Below are 19,086 nucleotides of genomic sequence, written 5' to 3'. Positions count from 1 at the left end.
GCTTAAAATTCTTTTTCTCCCTCTGCTCCTCCCCTTACTTGCAACTGTGTTCTCTCTCAGAAAAAAATGAAAGAAAGAAAGAAAGAAAGAAAGAAAGAAAGAAAGAAAGAAAGAAAGAAAGAGAAAGAAAGAAAGAAAGAAAGAAAGAAAGAAAGAAAGAAAGAAAGAAAGAAAGAAAGAAAAAGAAAGAAAGAAAAATTTGCTATGAACAATGAGAATAATTGGTCTAGTCAAAAACTGGATCTATGAATCTGAGGACGAAAGCATAATACTATGTAATCATAGAATCATAAGCATGTTATATACAGAAAACTTTATGAACTTCTCAGAACTTCAAATCAGAAAACAAGAAATAACTACAAATTACAATGTAATTTCTAAAGACATTCAATAGAATAGAATAGAATAGAATAGAGAATGTATGTATAAGCGACTGGCAATTTAAAATTAGAAAATCTCCCAGAAGTTTCAAAAATAAGTAAAAGAAATATAAAATGTAATATAAAAGTTTAGAGTTCTGGAGTACAAAGCCAGAAGTTCAAGTGGCCATATAAATAAAAGTGCTGATGGGAGAAAACTGAATTTACAGCAATAAATGATAGCTGAGAATACGTCTTCTCACTTCAGTTCATCTTCACAGAGTTCACCACTGACAAGCAGAAAATTAAATATACATATATCTAGACATATACTTGTGATTTTTAAAAGATTTTAAAAACTAAATTTTTAGTAATAAAATAATAATAATAATAATAATAATAATAATAACATCAACAACTTTACCTCTAACATAGTGAGAATACGACTGAATTATCTCATTAGTTATATCTAATGCCAATTACTGACAAAGTAGTAAGTCCCTTGTCTTCCATGTTTTGACTATTACTGATCCTTGAATTATATATAACAAAAACAGTCAAATGTGAGGGCAATACGAAAGTATTTTCACATATATAATGACCAAAAACACTTCTCTTCCTGATAATCTTTCCAAAAAACTTCAATTTTCTCAACAATGAGTTTCTAAGATCTTCCATTTTCCCAATCAACAAAATTCTAGATGGTTCCAAATGAGCCATTTCTGTTTGATGTTTACTAACAATGCTAACTGAATATCAGTTGTGAAAACAAAAAGAACCTGAAGAAGTGCACCAGAAAATATAAAAGAGGAAAACAGGATCTAAATCTAATCCAGGGGAGCAGTGAACAAATGTGTCATTAGACCGGGGCAGCAGGCCCCACAGTATATAGGTCCAAATTATGTTAGGAGAACATATGAGAACTTCTAGTGAAGTGACTAGAAATGACTCATGACTCTGTATCTTCAATGAATAATTGATGAGACCTATGCCTAAAATTTTATGTTCAACCATTTGCCTTCCAGGGCAGATATATGAAGCGGACAAACTTACGTGTATCCATCAGGAGAGGCGGTCATATGCTAAAACTACCCTGCATCTGCAGTGGCTGAGAAAACCAACATCAATATCTCACATGGCAAATGTCCATCATGGATCAGCTGGGGGCTCTGCCCTACCTTATCTTCACTCGAGGGCCCCTGCTAAATCGACTTCGTCGGGGGGGGGGGGGTGCCATGTTTGCTAAGGTGATGGGAGTGCACATGATGAACTGTGCCCAAGCTCAACATCTTTATCTGGAAGTAAACAAATTGCATGTTATCATCCATGTTTTACTCACCAAAGCACAGCCTGCTTTAGGAGCAGTGAATTGACATCTTATGTTTGGAGAAAAAACAGCCACAACTTTTTGCTAAATAGTATTTATGACACACATATTTCATAGAATTATTACCTATTACTTTATTTTATCATAATATCATTTTTGATACATAAGGATTAAATTTATTCCTGAGAAAGAGAGGTATTGATAAATTTAGCACACACAGGTTTAGGTCTAGTTTTGTTCTCCCATTACCAAAGGCTCCTTGGGTAACTGGGGCAGATCACCTTATCTAAGATCTATTTCTCAGGCATAAAGTCAATCTAAGTTGTTCAATTTCCTATGGTTTTAAAGAGACTTCCCCTGCTGGCTTGACATTGGCTTCTACATTGTAGACAAAAAAGTAAGAACTTTAATGCACAGAGAAGTTCGATGACTCAAAGAATTTCACAGGACATGTTGGTAATCAATCTGAAATCTATTACATTATTTATATATCTAAAGTTACATATATTTTATATCAAAAGCACATGGCGAATCCCCCAAAACAAAAGCAAAGACATAGCAATCATAATTGCCAACCACGGAAACAAAATCTGTCTTAACAAAGCCAAATGATCTATTTTCCTTTTCAAATCTCCATTTGCATATCATATACTGGGCTCTTAGAAGTTAATGATGGTTATAGAATGGAAAAAAAATGAAATAAATGTGGAAGAGAACTGAAAAATATGTCATGTCATAGTCCAGACAGTATCTAAGATGTATTGCATAAAATATTTGTCAGCAAATGCACTTCAATCTCTGTAGGATTCTCTACACTTGAAAGAACAGATGTTCATTGTGTTTGATGAGCTGCAAAACCATTGCCTGCATCGAAAACAAAAGGAAAAAAGTGACATTGACATTGACATGTGACAAAAGCAGTCACTTCACAGCAAATTTCTGTTCAATCATTTATACCTTTCTTGAGTATCTGTAAGGTTCTAGTAACAAAATATCAAGAAAATAGTTATTTATTTTGCTTGATTTTAAATTACATATTTGTTTACTTCATTTTCTTCTCAAGATGGGAGACAAAATATTAATATACACAACAAATGTGTTTTTTTCAGCAATACAATACAAAAAATTCATTCTCCTTATAAAAATGTGAGACTTGTAATGATAAATGAGTCACTAATTACAATTGTCTTTCCTATTCTGCTTTATCTCCCATTATCAGTTACTGGTTTTAGGTTTTTCGTGTATATTTACGAGCAATAATATCTGATAATATGCCTGTGTGTAAAGTTTATATAGATACACATTGTGTCTAAATGTAAATGTGTGTGTTACATACATTACATTTGAGCTATAAATAAAGCTGTAACGTTTATTTTTGTGCACATTGTATTATTTTTCAAATATGAAGATCATGTTTGATCTTTTTAAAGTTTAATACTGATATTCTGATATGATCACGGCAGTTTCTAAAATGTGGAAATAATTCCATACGTGTGCAGTTAGTAGCATTTACCCCAAGCCATTTTCTTCCAGCTAACTTCCCTCTCCCTAAGGAGTCCCATGACCCAGCAACTACATAGCGAACACTTAGCCTAAAAGAAGGCCTTCAGATCTTGCACTGTGCCCTAGAGAGTCAGCACTCTTCTGAATGGCCAAAGGAGTGAATTATTGTCAATATCATCCCTGGATATATATCAAAATATAATTTGTCATTTTGTCATTAGTAATTTTTTTATCCCACTTCTTTTGTTGTTGTTTGTCTTGTTTTTTTTTTTGTTTGTTTGTTTGTTTGTTTGTTTTGAGAGAGAGAGAGAGAGAGAGAGAGAGAGAGAGAGAGAGAGAGAGAGAAGCATGAGCAGGGGAGAGAGGCAGAGGGAGAGAGAGAGAATCTTAAGCAAGCTCCATGTTCAGCACGGAAGCTGACACAGGGCTTCATCCCACGCCCCTTGGATCATAACTTGAGCTAAAATCATGAGTCAAGAGTCCAGTGCTCAGTCTGAGCACCCAGGCACCCCTCTCCCACTTCCTTATATGACTTCTTTTCATAACACATTTTACCTTCTAACAAATATAAAATGTAATTATAATTTCATTTACTTGATGGGGATGGTTTTTTTCGGTTATTTTCTGCTATATCCCAAGTGCCAGCATAATGTAGTGTCAGTGAATGTTTACTGAATTAACAATCTTGTGCTCTTACCAACATTGAAAAATCTTTATAATTGTTGCTAGTAAAGTAAATTGAAAATTTCACATTGCTTTGTCAGTTAACATTTCCCATATTGCAACTGAGATTGAGCACTGTATTTCAAATGATTATTGTTTATATAAATATTTACATTCTATAAATTGTCAGATTATATGTCAGCTTATTGTTAACAAATTTGTATTCCTCATGTGATTTTTCAATAAATTTGTTTAAATCCTTGTACTTTTTCTGAGGGCCACTTTGCTTCTGATATAATTACCAATTACTCCTTCCACTCTTCTAAGTGTAATTTGCAGATATAGTTTGATTCCAGGGCAGAATATTTAAAATTTCAGTTATTTAAAAATTTTGCTCTCTTGTTCCTAGTTTCCAATATTATTTCACTGTAGTGAGAAAAAGGGGGTTGCCTGATTTAAAAAAAAAAAACTTTTTTTTAATGTTTATTCATTTTTGAGAGAGAGGACAGAGAGAGAGACAGAGCACGAGCAGGGAAGGGGCAGAGAGAGAGAGGGAGACACAGAATCCAAAGCAGGTTCTAGGCTCTGAGCTGTCAGCACAGAACCCGACGCAGGGCTAGAACTTGTCAACTGTGAGATCATGACCTGAGCTGAAGTTGGACGGTTAACCAACTGAGCCACCCAGGTGCCCCGCCTGATTTTTTTATTTTTAAAATATATATATATTTTTAATTTTCAGTAGAAGTTAGTTACATAAAACAGGCCAAGCATTTTTGTAGTCTTGTATTATACAACTCAGGACCTTGGTGGACTATTATGTAAATGTTCTTTTTCACACTTCTTGTTCCACGTGGGTGAATGTGAGGGCTTAATTCCACACAGTCACTCAACACTCAGGATTTTGGAGGCTCCAAGGCACATAACTGTACCACAGGTAACATGCAATCTTCTTAAAACCGGGGAGAAGATGGGGCGCCTCGGTAGCTCAGTCGGTTAAGCGTCTGACTTCAGCTCAGGTCACGATCTCGCGGTCCGTGAGTTCGAGCCCCTCGTCAGGCTCTGGGCTGATGGCTCAGAGCTCAGAGCCTGGAGCCTGCTTCCGGTTCTGTGTCTCCCTCTCTCTCTCTGCCCCTCCCCCACTTGTGCTCTGTCTCTCTCTGTCTCAAAAATAAATAAACGTTAAAAACAATTTAAAAAAAAAATGGGGAAAAGATAGCTTCCGTGCTTGACCTGGCATACCTTTCTTCTATACACAGATCATCTGTCAGGACTGGTCACATGGCCATGCTTCCCTACAAGGGAGCTGGGGACAGTGAATAGGTGGTCAGCATGTCCCTTTATTAATGTTTCCTTCTAGTTCCCAAGTATCCTTTTGCTCCTTTCTTAAATGGAGCACAATCAAATCCTTCTTAAGGGAACAAAACACATACTTTCTCCACTCAGCGTGTGTGGTCTCTGGGTGATAGGTGGTCCTCCCTATGTCATTCCAAAAAATGTCTCCTCTTGGTCCAGAGGACCTGATAAATCACGTTTCTGTCGCCTCATATTTTTGTACAATGACCCCATGGTGATAACCCAATTACAATGAATTTCTCCTCGTGGAAAGACAAAGCGGTTTATAACATTTCTGAAATTGTGAGGGTTGATATCGTGAGGGTGCTTTTCCTGGGATTAATGAATGGTTCTTAATTAGGCATTGATTTTGCTTTTAGCAGAGACTGCTTTGTTCATTTTTCTCTATGGTCCCTGACTCTGCACTCTTGGAGGCTGTTATGTACCGAATGCTTGTTGGTTCCCGAAATTCACATGTTGAAGTCCTAGCCCCCCCAGTGTGGCTATATTTGGAGAAGGAGCTTTCAAGAAGTAAATGAAGTTAAATGAAGTCATAAAGATGGGGTCCTGATCCAACAGGATCAGTGTCTTTCAAGAAAAGACACCAGCGTGCTTGCTCTCTGTCTGTCTCTCTCTGCACAAAGGCCATGAGAGGGCATGGTATTTGTTAATGGCAGCTGAGTTGGCTGATAGAGGGACATTTCCCTTGCTCTCAGCCTCAGTGGCCAAACCTCGGTGGCTGCTGAGGAATACGCCCAGCCTCAAGTCCTTTCTATACTCACAGCAGATGGGGAGCCCAAGGGCTTTTTATTTTCATAGAATCACAAAAAAATTGTAAATTTTTCTTTTTTTTTTTTAATTTGAGAGAGAGAGAGGGAGAGAGAAGGAGAGAACGAGCGGGGGGAGGAACAGAAGGACAGAGAAAGCGAATCCCAAGCAGGCTCCACACTCAGCATAGAGCCCAACGTGGGGCTGGATCCCACGATGCTGGGAGCATGACCCTGGGATCTTGACCCAAGCTGAAATCAAGAGACGGACAGTCAACCGACTCAGCCACTCGGACGCCCCAAGTCACGGGAATTTTAAACTCTAGACTCATAGTATGTTTAGCAGCACTGCAGTCTCTGTTCATATATGTTTGAATCCAGTCAATTCCATGTGCTACTTATTTTTGAAAAATCGTTTTAAGTTCTGCTTTCTTTACTTTTTTGCCAAATGCCTCTTTCACAAATTATCCTCTCAGGCTTCTCTGGCAAAGCCAGATTTATACCCTGAATCATATTATGCACTGACAGGTATTACCAGCTGTCATACCATTATACGGATATATTTTCCTGAATCATCTTAATCAGGTAAGAAGTTTAGCAGTAAGAAAAAAGGCTACACCCAGGGTGCCTGTGTGGCTCAGTCGGTTAAGCATCTGACTGGCTCAGGTCACGATCTCATGGTTTGTGAGTTCAAGCTCTGTGTCGGGCTCTGTGCTGACAGCTCAGAGCCTGGAGCCTGCTTCAAATTCTGTGTCTCCTCCTCTCTCTGTCCCTCCCATGCTTATGCTCTGTCTCTCCATAATAAATAAACATTAAAAAAATTTTTAAACAAAGAAGGAAAAAGGGCTATACCCTTAATCTGATTTTTGCTCAAAGCTGAATTTCAAAGGACTTTGTTGCTCACATATTTTCATGGTTTTATCTCCTATTGTAAAAGTTAAAAGCAATTTACTGCTTCAATATTTGTACCCCCAGAAATTTTCAGATTTCTTTATTACCTTCTATTCTGGCTTGAAAACAATCTGGTTATTTTCTGAGCTTATCATTTGCATCTAACACCTAGTCAAATCCAGTCAATAATAATCAATAAATTATAGTTCAGTTCTCCAACATTTTCTCCAAGAATTAAAAGTTCACCAAACCTAAAAAAAAAAAAAAATGTTCACAAAGCCTATGATCTAGGCTTCAAGTTAGGTCTGATGAGTTTTACTAGATGTGTTGTCATTGCACGACATAGAATACCATCTTTCCATTCTCAGGAATTAATTTCTGAATTGGCCATCACCTGGTCCTTAAAACAATGCGAGCTTTTTCACACATCTGTTATGGTAACCTCACTTCCAATGACTTTTAGTGAGGATAGGAGAGGTCATGCTATAGTAGTCATACCAAAATTTCAAGGGCTTAAAACAGCATATCGATGCCTAATTCTGATGGCGTGTATGATGTAAGCTAGCAGAGGTTTCTGCTCTATCAGGGAGTGGGATCTTTTCCTCCACCCTTTGAATTTGGACTTGGCCTGTAACCTGGTTTTACCAATGGGATGGCAGCAAATGTGATGCAAGTCGAGACTTGAAATGACTGAGGCACTGGAGTTTGCTCTTGTTTGGTACGCTTGAAACCACAAGAGAACCGTAAGAACAAGCCCATGATAGTGTACGAGAAGATGAGGGCATGCATAGAAGGAACGTGATCACCCTTTGTCACAATTTACTTCCAGAGATAGGAGGTAGGTCATTTAGATCATCTAACCTACCGGCCAGCTATCCACAGGCATATGATAGAGCCCAGCAGAAATCATTTGAATACCTTCAGACCAGAAAAACTACCTATCCACTAATAAAATCACAAGTTAGATGAAATAGTTAGCGTTTTAAGCCAATACGTTTGTTAAGCCAATTTTTTAAGTTTTTAAGTTCTAGATTTTCTTTGTCATACCTCAAAATCTAACTGATAAATGAATATCGAGAAATGGGGTGCTGCTGGAACAAAATGCTAAAACATGTTGCATTCATTTTGGGCCTGGGGCTGGTGAAGACTGGAAAAGCAGCAAGGAAATTGTAGAATTTGGAAAACTGGCAACATCACTGCTAGATCGGCCTGGAAAAATGGCAAGCTGTATTATGCAGTGGTAGAAAAACTGTTAATACTGTTGCCTGTGGTAACTTGGAATATAGACGTGTACCCAAGGAACCCGAGGATTTGGCTAAATACATTGCTAGAATTTAAAAAAGAAAATTCACAAATATTTATGTCTTTGAATAGGCAATACTACCAATTTTCTCAGATACGCTCCCTTTGCCATCTGGGTATACCTTCTACCCTCCTCCTCTCCAGGAGGCCAAACAGTATGAACAACAATTTATAGGCTACTTTATTCCCTGACTCGTATTATGTTCAAAAATTTAGAAGCACTGGCACAGAATAGGGGAATAAGAGGACAGTGAAATTAGTGTATTTAATGGCATAGCTATTTTTCTGTCAAAGTCACAGGTTGAGAGCGATGAAACTCCACTACCAAAGCTCATACTTCCTGTCCCTCTACAACTACAGCTGCATCCACAGTTTCTCTCTCCATTTCCCCCTCTTCTAGCTCCCAACAGGGCAACAGAATCCCACTGCTGATGGCCCAAGAGTGCTTTACATCCCTGATGATTTTTTTTAAACCTGAGCCACTGAGGTGCCCCTAAAGCTCCCTGCATTTTCTAATTGGATCCTGAATGATATTATTGTTAATATTATTTTCAAATAAGAAGACTAGTTAGAATAGAAAGGTCTTAAAAATTATAGATTACCTTAACAGGTCTTAGTTTGTAAGACTGCTTCATATCAGCATTATAAAGACAGATTAATGATACTAAAGACTATTTATAATTTTGTAGCTGAAGGGGAGAAGGCAATAGTTCCTCTCCACATTGCAATGACATTTTTAGTGAACTGTTAGCAGAACCTGAAGTTTTTCAAGGCAGAATTCTGGGATTTTACTACCTAGCACAGGGAGAAAAATACTGTCCTGAGAAACCTAACTAAGATTATGTAGAAAACAAGTTACAGAATAGGATTATTAACAGATGTCCAGAATATGGGCATATTGTGTTTTTCATTTACATAACATTGGTACAAATTTTAAAACAAGAATAAACACAGTGTTTAACAAAACATTCATTTGTGTAAAAAACAAGCAAACAAACAAAAAACCCACAAAAGAAACAGGAAAAGCAAGGGACTGAAACAAAAATAATCAGATTAGTTACCTCTGTTGGAGGGAGGGGATGTGACTGGGAAGAAGTACACATTTATACATTTGAATATGTACTTATAAATAAGAAAAATGGATGTAATCACATGCTACAGAAGAATACTGGGAATAATTAAATATTGCCATATATTTACGATTCATGTTGAACACATTGAGCTGACATGTTACGAAACAAATCTGAATTTAACATGGTATGAATCTTTTTTAAAGGAAATTGAGGTGAAATTACAGTTTTTAAAGGTAAAATTGTAATCCACACATAAATAATCATAATGCTATCTTATAAAGAAAAACTAAAAACCAAAGTTGCCAATTACACTTTGAAAAGCATGTATAATATAATGGAAAATGCTACATATATTATCTACGAAGAAACGATAGCAACCAGATTGTGTATCTGAAGATGATAACAAATCCTTTTACCTTTTATGTTTGAGCCAACCAAAAATTTTAGAAACTGACAATTAAGAGAACTTCAGCAAATAATTTAAATACTAAATGCACCAGTCAACACAGAATTGACTTGACTCAAGGGCATTTATTCTGTTTTCTTACTAAACATAATAATGCATCTTTGATTTCATATTTTCACTTTCTTTTCGATCAAATCATAGGCTCATGATAGCCTCATCTTGTTTTAAAAAATATTACTGGGGTGCCTGGGTGGCTTAGTCAGTTGAGTGTCCAAATTTGGCTTAGGTCATGATCTCACATTCATGGGTTCGAGCCCCATATTGGGCTCTTTGCTCACAACTCAGAGCCTAGAGCCTGCTTTGGATTCTGTGTCTCCCTCTCTCCCTGCCCCTCCTCTGCTCCCACTCTGTCTCTCAAAACACAAAATATTTTAAAAAATGAAAATAAAAAAATATTACTAAAGAAGAGATGCTAGACAAATATACTCAACAAAACAAAATTTAAAAAGTAAAAGAAGAAAGAAACAGGAAGTAAAATGGGAAATCATGTTTTAAATTTGATTTATGCCAAAAGCCAACACTAAACTTTATCTGGACACCAAGAATACACATGATAAAACTGCACCTATAATTCTTAAAATATACTTGCTACTGGATTATATATTTTGAGCACAAATAAAAATAACAGTAACTTGAAGAAGGACTTCATATAGTGTTAATATTTATATTTGTTCTCAAAGTCAGTATGCCCCAGGCTCAGTCCCTAATCATGTTCTCTGGCTATACTCACTCATTTGGTGATCTCATCCCATGTTTCTGGCTTTAAATATCACTGTAACCTCGATGATACAGAATTTCTATTTCCAACAAAGAAAATTCTCTCAAATTTAAACCTGAACATCCAATTCTCTACTTGGTATTTCTGCCCAAATCTCGAACAAACATCAAAACTCAATTTGTCCAAAGCTGACCTCCTGATCTCCCCACCTCCCAAACTGCTGTAAGCACAGCCTTTTACATAACATTTGATGGGAAATTCAATCTTTTATTTGTTCAGATGAAAAACTTTGGAGACATGTTTGATCTTCTCGTACCCTACATCTAGTTCCTCAGGAAATCCTGTTGGCTGTCCCCTCAAACTATATCCAGGAACTAACCAATTTTCTCCCTCACCACTATCATCTCTGTCCTGGGCCACTGTGATACCCTCTTAGCTAGTCTCTGTTTCTATCCTTGCTCAGCTGTACTCTTAAACATGTATATCAAATCATGTCTCCCCTCTGTTCAAAACTCTACAGTAGTTCTTCATTGCACTAAAAATAAAAGCCAAATTTTCTTTGCTTCTCTTTCTGCTCAATCCACAAGGCTCTCCTTGCTGCTACTTGATCAGGCCAGGTCTATTCCTAGCTTAGGGCATTTTCCCACACTGGGATGCTCTCCACTCAGATATCTGCCTTGCCAATTTCCATACCTTTCCAAGTCTGCTCAAATGTCACCATCACACTAAGTCCTACTTTGTCCAAATTGTAACATGACGCTTCCTTTCTATCCACCCCTGATCTCCTTTATACTCCTGGGTATGTACATATGTGTCGTGTGTGTATGTGTGTGTGTGTGTGTGTGTGTGTGTGTGTGTGTGTGTGTATAATATATACAGACACATAATGGCTGTGTTTGTGTGTGTGTGTGTATTTTGTTTTTTTCAATAACGTTTATATAATGTTTGGCATGTAAAATGTGCTCAAAAATGTTTAAGTAAGTGGAAAATGAATGTGAGTGAATGAACATTTACAACTAATGAATTATAAAAGTAGCTAGGATAACAATATAGTTAAGCATAATTGGTAAACATTGTAATGTAATTTCTAATTTCAGAAGATTAAGTCATTTCAGATCATCCTCTTTAGTAGTACTTAATTATTAGAATTACATTTAGCTCCCTAATTTTTCAGGCAAATCCCATTCACTTATATTTTAAATGCCAATTTAATTTTACAGTCCTTCCTAGCATATTCACAAATAAAGAAAATTTAAATTAAAAATGTGCATAATTGTAATGTAAACCCTGTTAACAGGATTGTTCTAGATCATTTACATTTAATTTAAATATAGATAAGGTTTTGTATAAACTGTCATCTTGCTATTTGTTTTAAATTTATGCCATGTATTCTTTGTTCTTTTTCTTCTCAACAGTTATATTTTTATATTTATGGAAAGATATAACTTTGTGATCACACAATAGGTAAAAATGTTTTATTATTACACATAGGACCAACACAATAGAACCGTAATATGGAGTCCTATTCAGATTAGAAAGATGTTTGCCTTATAGGCAGAATGGCAAAGGTAATTTAATTCAGTATCCAACCAGTTTTGATTTTATGTGCACAGTTAGGATCTGTTCTGCTTTATTAAGTTCACAAAATTCAGTACATTTCAAAGTTAGAAAATGAACTTTTCACGTCTAACCAGTATGTCATTTGACAGTATTGTGGTTATTCATTGAGTAATTAGGAAAAAGCACCACTTACAACACTGAGCCCAAGATGTGATAACTAAAGGTGGTCTCTCTCCTGCTCACCTTAGCATGAGAATTTGAGGATGAAGAGGAAGGAGAAATTCTTCATAGACAAATGTCATCTGACACATAAATGGTCGTCAAGAGTCACACGGAACTAGGGAAAACAAGAGTAATAAAGACCAAATGTAAACATATAGATGTATCCAAAATCAGTAGAAAAGGGTGGAATTAAAAAGTTTGAAAAATACACAGAAATTTTACAAGCTTCTGAAATTAAACCTAACTCACAAATCTTTTCACTTTTCCTGAATGAGATATAGTTTTGAGTAAAACAAACTAAAAATATTTTGAGTAAAAGAAACTAAAAATAATATTACGATAATACTTAAACTTTCACAATTTAAGAATACATGCTTTTGTTTTTACTATGCACAAAATTTTCATCACTCTAATAGCTGCAGATAATTTTTATAGTTACTTCTATATAATATGGTTCAATAATAAGAGACTGTCCTTGAGGTGTGGTATTTTATTCATCAGCTGGGAGTAAGGCCCAGGCTATGGTAAGTATTGTTCTTGAAATAAATATGTGGGTAAGAAGAAAAATAAATAGATGGATAGATAAATAGATAAATTGATAGGCCCTTGAAATTTAATCACAGACAAATTATATATCAAATATAATTAAATTTCTGTAAGTCAACAGAGAAAAGTACAGCTGTTCTGTACTCATCTGATCCGTATAGGGCTTTCTGGAGAGAGGCAGACTGTTCTATTGAGTTAGGTCTTCTTCTAGAACTTAATTAATCTCTGATTCTAGAACAGCCTAATTTACCTGTTTCACATGAGCCTAGAACACAAGGAATACAACTGAAAGACAGGTTTGAGGGTGTGTGGGAAAGCCGGACCCTCCCCACACCAAAGCACGTCCTTTGCAAAGGTTTTAGCCTCTTTCCCATTACTAAAGGCCCTTTTAATTTTTTTTTTCTCCACCAAAGCTGAAAAATGCTCTCTGCATGCCTGTGGGAACACTGTTTTGACCGCCCCATATTCAACGTAAACGACCAAATCGTTCACAAATATTTCAGAAACAGTATTTAAGTCACTGAAGTGGATAATTTCCTTTGAGAACCAAAAACAACACATTATATAAAGGAGCTAACCACCTCCAGGTGTTATTTACCAAGCTGAATTTTCAAAATTCCAAAACAATCCCTTTCCCTTTACAGTGCTGTTCCCTGTGTCTATCACGTTACATCTTTTCTTAGGGACACCTTTCACATAGTGAATGGTGTTTTGATAAAAATCTTATAAATAATATATAAAATAAATTTGCTTCTGAGTACACAAAGGCATAAAGATTAGTGAGGAAAGAAGGCCATTTTTCTGTGTGGATCACTTCTAGTTACATTACATCTTCCTAAACAAATGGAGGCAAAAAACCTGATGGCTAAAGAAAATTATAGAAGACTTGGAGTTCCAGGTAGGTATTAATTACCAAAATGTGTGACACATGATAAATAATTAGAGTTAATTACTCATTGCATTAATTTTCTTGGTTTATATGAGTTCAACTTCTGTATATAAATTGTTTCATCTATCACTTAAACTAGCCGTTTCACTATTTGACAAATGAAACCAAATAAATTACTACTTATGTAAAATGTCTCAATAATTACTATGTACGTAAAAATATTTCAATAATTGTTATCATTGGATTTATCCTGATTCTAGCATTCTTTGTTATGATTTGTCTTCATTTGGAAAATGAAAAACAATACTGATCTTCACATCATATATTATAACTAATAATACACTCATTTGGTTTGTTTTAGTTACTAAAACAAAACAATTAAAAGGGGAAGTCTAATGAAGAGGTTGGCTTGCCATGTATTTTTATTCTATTTACAAAAAAATTAAAAATAGATAACATACTATATGCCAAGCACAGGTATTTTATTATATTTTAAAATAATTCTGAAAGTACAATCTCATTTATCTTCATTTTATAAATTAGGAAATTGAGGCTTAACAAGGTAAACCATTTTGCCCAGAGTTAATCATTTAAAGAAACTATAGAAAAGAAATTGAACCTAAGTTTTTCTAGCAAAAATATTATGCTCTTTTTATTAGACCGCCTGCTTGTAAATTTGAACTGAAATGGACTTTAAAACAGTTGAAACATTAGGATTAGAATACAGAAAGATTTTTCTTACATGGCTTAAGCAAGAATTTAGACTACTTTTTAAATAATCATGCCTAAACTGCATATTTTATATATGGATACATCAATTACAAAATTCTACCATATCTAGAGATTTACTATTTTAGTTCTCATACATTTCATATAATATTTATGCATTTTTATATTATTATTTATAGCAGCCTCTGGTGACTCTCTTCTAAAATAACTTTACTTTCTTCTCCTTTGCTTACAGACACCAATTTATTCCCCCTTAATGGAAGATAACTCTATTCCCATATCAGGGAGTATATATCTGAGTTGGTCTGAAAGTCAATGGTGTCAATTCCAGTGAACTATTTCCAGTGAATAGTTCATGGGCATGGGACTCAATTCTGGTCAATAATATGTGAAAAAAAAATGTCTTCAGGGACTTTTAGGGAAAAAATATCCATTATTTAAAAGGACATTCATGAGGGTGAAATAGTCTTTCTTCTATGTGATGTTGCTGTGTCTGAATGAGATGAGAACTGTTGCTGATGTAAGGGGTGGAAAGAGGAGTTTCTAGCACACTGAATTTGGCAGAGTGGAACCCGGAAAATGCTGGGGTTTTTGATTAAATAATAAAACCTGGTAATTTCATACCAATAAGTTTCAGGTTATCTAAGATAATGAATTTCCTATGCCGTGAGTTGAGCTTTCCTACTGTATGTTCCTGAAAGCAGCCTCCTTACCACCCTGTGAAGCAGTGTGCATTTCTATCTCTAATCATTATGCAACCCAACTTCCTTGTGGTTTAGTCTAAAAGCAAAGTTTACTCAAATGAAATCAAAGGGTCAATCCAGAGCAGTTGGTACTTGTGATGCACTCTCTCTTCATTTTGCTCTCTGAACCAGCTCTTTTTTTTTCAATCTTCAAAATAAATATATATATTTTTAAGTAGGCTTCCAGCATAGCGTGGAGTCCAACACGGGGCTTGAACTCATGACCCTGAGATCGAGACCTGAACTGAGATTAAGAGTTGAATTCTTACCTGACTGAGCCACCCAGGTCACCCCCGCCCAGCTCTTTTTTTAATAATGTGAGGTGAAATTCATACGACAAAACCCAACAATTAAAAGGAAACAATCCAATGACGTTTGGTACACGCACACTGCCGTGACGCCATCACTTCTACCACCTGCAAAATATTTCCAGCACTTCTACGTACCTACGGCCATCTGAGTCTATGAGCAACTTGAGAGCAAGGCATGTTTAGTATTTGTCTTTGGATAACCAGACCATAACACAATTCCTGGCACAGGGTGGGTATTCAAAATAAGATCTTTAAAAATATAATGAGAGTTATTTCTCTACTACTGAACTTTGTTTTATGAACATAAACCTATACTTAGATCCTATAACACAGTTTAAGAAATCATTCATTATTGACAAATCAAATTGGTTAATATAGAACTTGACATTTTTGAATAATCTGTCCATGAAATAAAAGATTACAGAAAAATGCAATATTGTGAGAAAAAAAAAAACATTTACAGGTATTTTGATACCTTGCAGAGACACAATTATCACTTTAAGCAAAACCATGTATCACTGCATTAGGATCAGTAAATATTTATGTATTATAATGTAAAGAACCCTATGCTTAATATAAATTAGTATCAACCTACAGCAATATATAAATTATGTTATTTTATAACATTACAAATTACAAATATATTTAACATTACAAATATATTTAACAAAAGAATATAACACATCACTATACATATGTGTATATGTGTATTCATACATATACATGTATAAATTTGGAAAAGTTAAAACCAAACTCAAACTTAAAAATAGATTCCAAAAATTTCAAAAGGTGACATGTGGTGGAAAAACATGGTTTCCTGTTGTTTATCGACTAAGTCTGGCCTAAGTTGGTAATGTAAGAAATATATTACTGTAACTCTTAAAATCATCACTGAATTACACTTGTTATTTGGCTATGGATATTTTCTTACATTCACATTTATTTTTTAGTTTTTGTTACTTGTGGGCAATGTTTACATTGAGTTAAGGAAACTCTTGCCATGCAAAGAAGGGCTGAAAAACACATCTGCAAACTAGCATTTCAAAAAAGCAAACAGAAGGCACAGCACATTTTAATGGGCTTTTTGCTTATTTCAGTAATGTCACAGGTTTGATAATTAGACCCTGCATTCAATGTTGGTTTAATCGAGACTCTTCAAAGGCAGTTGCAGTAACCAGTGTTTTCGTGTTGCTCAGTGGGTTAAGGTCCCAGGTATGATACCAACACTGGCTGGGTGGGTTTAACCTAGAAACATTTGATTTCCTGGTGAGGAGTCTACAGACCTCTCCCAAAAAGGCCTCAGTGAAGGTGCTGATGTCTCAGCAAGAAGTTATCCCAAACAGACTAGAATGCTGTTGTGACATAGTAACATCTTTCTGTTCCAAAGCTAACATTTGTAATTTTACTAATTGTCAAGGGATCCTTTAAAAAGAGTCCCACCTACCAGGGTCATCTCCAACAAACACATTTACTCATTTGCTACAATTACCAGCTGCATCAGTTCCTCTTTTGTGTGTGTGTGTGTGGGTATGTGTGTGTGTATGTGTGTGTATAAATTTAATCCTTGAGTATGAGTTATTGCTACCTACATTTTACAGATGAATATGTATCTATGTCTATCTATGCTAACAAAATTTGTATCTGAAAATTGTCGATTTTCTGTGAAAGTGAAAATAAAAAACACCTGCAGTATATATTCACCTGAAAGTAATATTGTTTCCATTTTCTGCCAACAAAATAACAAAGAAGATAATACTTACTAGACTTGCAGGGCCTGGTACCTTTGTTGTGTGGGGAATTACCTTGATGCAATAGGAAAGTCCAAGTAGACTAACAAGAAAACTTTCCCAGTAGTCAGGCAACATAAAGGTTCATAGACCAAATTAAAATGCTCAAATCACAAAGTTTACTAATTACATTTAATACATATAGCATAAGACGAGAGGAAAGAAATGGAGTAAGTTAACCCATTTAGGATGGGGTGCAAGTGTCTCGGAAGGACTATATCACTGTATCCGTGGGACACAACAGTCAGTTGCTCTATTGCTTTGCGTTTCCTGTACTGACATGGTTACTAGAATGATAGCGGAAGTTCAAGCAAGAAAACCCAACTGAGGAAGAAGGTCAGGGCAAATGACACACTCTTGCTTTATCAGAGAGACACAGGACAAGGTGGCCTGGCTAATAGCTATACGTTGCTAATCAGCTTGCTGAACAGTCATGGGTTTCATGTCAGTTTCTTAGGCATTAGAATTGTCAGGGCCAAAATGGGTGTCACCAATGGGGGGCTGAATTAAGATCTTATGAATAATGAGTGCTTCATATATCTCATGTACATTTACCGCATCCTGTTATTTAGTGCTTCTGGTACCTCATGCACATTTAACACCTCATGAATAATCATGCTTAGTCCTTCCATCCTCTCTACGGTTAACTCATACATGCTCTACTTACTAACTTCTCCTGTATACTTACAGCAGCTTATGAGTTTTATCCATTCTTTCCTTGCTAGATTCAAATAATCTAGCTAGATCTCAAACAATACAACAAATAGCTTTCCCTTAGCTATTGAACTCTGAACTGCTTAAAACCAGCTCCAATAATCAGAATTTTCAAAACTTAGGGAAAATAGTGTATGTATGATACATTTTCATGGATGTGTGCGTATAGTAGACAGATGGGTAGATATTAGAGAGAGGACCATATTCATATATGATTATGAGAAACTGACTTAAATATAGGGGTCATTTTAATTTGGAAACATGGGAGTCACAAGGTACAGAGTTATGAGAAAAATCTTAAATTTTGGTTTTGACAATTAACTTAAATTCAATTCATTGATAAGAAGAAATTCAACCATGAAGCTATTTCAAAGCAATTATTCTTTAAAAGAGCTGAATTACCAGAAGCACCAAATTATTTGATAGAATTAAATGTATAAACGTGTGTTCAAATGTCTTTTTATTTCTTGGAATAAAAACGTCTTGTTACATATCGTGAATTTATTTATACACTATTGATGAAAATAACACTTTGAAATAATTGTGGCAAGTGCTGTGTTTCAGTACAACTGACTTATGCAAAGATATTAAATCTGAAAGTAATATAATGAATAGTATGTCTAGTCTATACTACTCTAAATATTAACTAAATTACTGGACAGGTGCACCTTATTCAATGTATGTCAGTGTTGACACCTTCAATCTGCATGGCATACGGTTTTGTAGTTTCATTTGGTAAAAATACATTAATTTTAGATTACGCACCAGTGTGTTGATTGGCATGTACCTGTATGTTGGGGATAAAGGTAGTGATGAAGGTATTGGCTTCTCTCTGACCCAGATGCCAGCATGGCAGAAAGAAGGTGATGGTGCAAAGACAAAAGGAGTGAACAACCATGATACACAATGTGAATTTTAAATTGTTAGAACAATACACATACGAGGCTCTTTGTTGTAAACAGTAGAGCCACATCTGTTTTTCAATGTTAAATTTACTTTGTTTTGTTCCTTCTGTCGTCAGAATAAAATGAGACCTGTTGGGGCGCCTGGGTGGCGCAGTCGGTTAGGCATCCGACTTCAGCCAGGTCACGATCTCGCGGTCCGTGAGTTCGAGCCCCGCGTCGGGCTCTGGGCTGACGGCTCAGAGCCTGGAGCCTGTTTCCCATTCTGTGTCTCCCTCTCTC

General features: G+C 35.7%; 1 long non-coding RNA gene across 2 annotated transcripts in view; it reads right to left on the bottom strand.

Moving 5' to 3' along the window:
- Window positions 1-1,795: 1,795 nt before the first annotated feature.
- LOC123380105 overlaps window positions 1,796-19,086 on the bottom strand; it is a 462,087-nt gene continuing 444,796 nt past the window's right edge. The window contains exons 5-6 of one of the 2 annotated variants that reach the window (XR_006585430.1): window positions 12,155-12,298; window positions 1,796-2,550 (exon numbers count right to left, since the gene is read on the bottom strand). This is a non-coding gene — a long non-coding RNA (uncharacterized LOC123380105). The remainder of the gene's footprint in view (window positions 2,551-12,154; window positions 12,299-19,086) is intronic. The other variant, XR_006585431.1, reaches the window with a different exon arrangement.

Source organism: Felis catus, chromosome C2, assembly GCF_018350175.1.
Source record: "Felis catus isolate Fca126 chromosome C2, F.catus_Fca126_mat1.0, whole genome shotgun sequence".
NCBI lineage: Eukaryota > Metazoa > Chordata > Mammalia > Carnivora > Felidae > Felis > Felis catus.
This window is presented reverse-complemented; position numbering and strand designations above follow the sequence as displayed.